We start from the raw sequence: 1,395 nt of genomic DNA, 5'->3' as shown, positions 1-1,395 counted from the left end.
GGGCAGAGACATCATGTCTGATTTTGTCTATTTTATCTATAAAGTACAATGAGTTCAAGTGTTGTAGCTGGGCTTTGCAGTCCATGAAGTCAGCGCTGGGGCCAGATTTTGCCCCACTTACGCTCAGCTGCACGAACAGACTTTTGTTGCTGTTTGGTGTGATTGTTGTGCCAGAGTCGAGGGTTGGCAGGACGGGGGTAGCGGAAGGTGGCAGGGGCAACTTTATCCAGAGCCAGAGAGAGAGTGTGGTTGAACCGAGTGATAGCTTTATCTGGAAATGTGATTTTAGGGAGGGTCGGGGTTAGGGACGTAAGGCAGTTTGAGAATAGGTTGAGGTCAAGGTTACATATATCTCTCTGCCATTGACCAGGTCTGGGATGTAGCAAAGGGGGGGGGGGGAAGAGCTCAATAGGTTGAAAGTGATAAGAAAGGGGAAATGGGGAGTTGTCAAGGAGAGTGAGGTTGCAAAGTTTGGAAAAGACCAGGTCTAAAGTGTGTCCAGCAATGTGTGTGGGGCCGCTTTGTTCTGTGTGGGTCCAAAGGAGGAGGTAATGGAGAGCACTTTGACTGAGGAAGGATGGTTGGGCTCATCCACTGCAACAATAAAGTCACCGAGGATGAGGGTGGCAGGTCATTGGAAAGCATATGTGGGAGCCAGGAGGCAAAGTTATCAAAAAAAAAGCCAAGCTTCAGTGAGGGCCAGGATGTTCAGAGATTTAGAAAGGAGAAGGTTGTGTAAGAAAGGTAATTTATTGCCAACAGATCTGGCATTCCATAGACTGCCAGAGAATGGGGGTAAGAAATTATGGGTAGGGTGAATAGGGATGAGGTTAAAGAAGGGAGTAACTTGCAGAAAGTGTAGGGGAGAGGCTGTGGGGGGACCAGGGTTGGGTGAGATGTCACCAGAAAGTAACTGTAGTGAAAAAAGGTGCCAGGAGCACAGACAGAGAGAGCAGGAGAGTGAAGGAGCAAAGAGACAATGAGATATCAGACTGGGGAGGAGAGGGAATAGAGCCAGCAAAGAGAGTGCAGGGTAATATTAATACATAAAAAAATAATACATTGTAACAGATAATTGAGAAGCATATGAGCTCAATAAACAATGTGGCAAAAAGTCCTCGTGAGCCGGTCCTGGAATATGGGTAGTAGTGAGGCTTATAAACTTGTTGAGTTCCAGGAGTGGGATGAGTCAGTCACAGAGATGGCTTGGTGAGATAGCAGGTCAGAATGGCAGCAGCAGAGGTTGTGTTGGAGTCGGGTGGATGAATCAGAGAGCCTCAACACTGACCTGTCACCAGAGACCTCCAACTGAAATGTGTCACCAGAGACCCTCAACACTGACCTGTCACCAGAGACCCCCAACACTGACCTGTCACCAGAGACCCCCAACACTGA

This window comes from Pyxicephalus adspersus, chromosome 5 (assembly GCF_032062135.1).
Source record: "Pyxicephalus adspersus chromosome 5, UCB_Pads_2.0, whole genome shotgun sequence".
Lineage (NCBI taxonomy): Eukaryota > Metazoa > Chordata > Amphibia > Anura > Pyxicephalidae > Pyxicephalus > Pyxicephalus adspersus.
Note: the sequence above shows the minus strand (reverse complement) of the source record.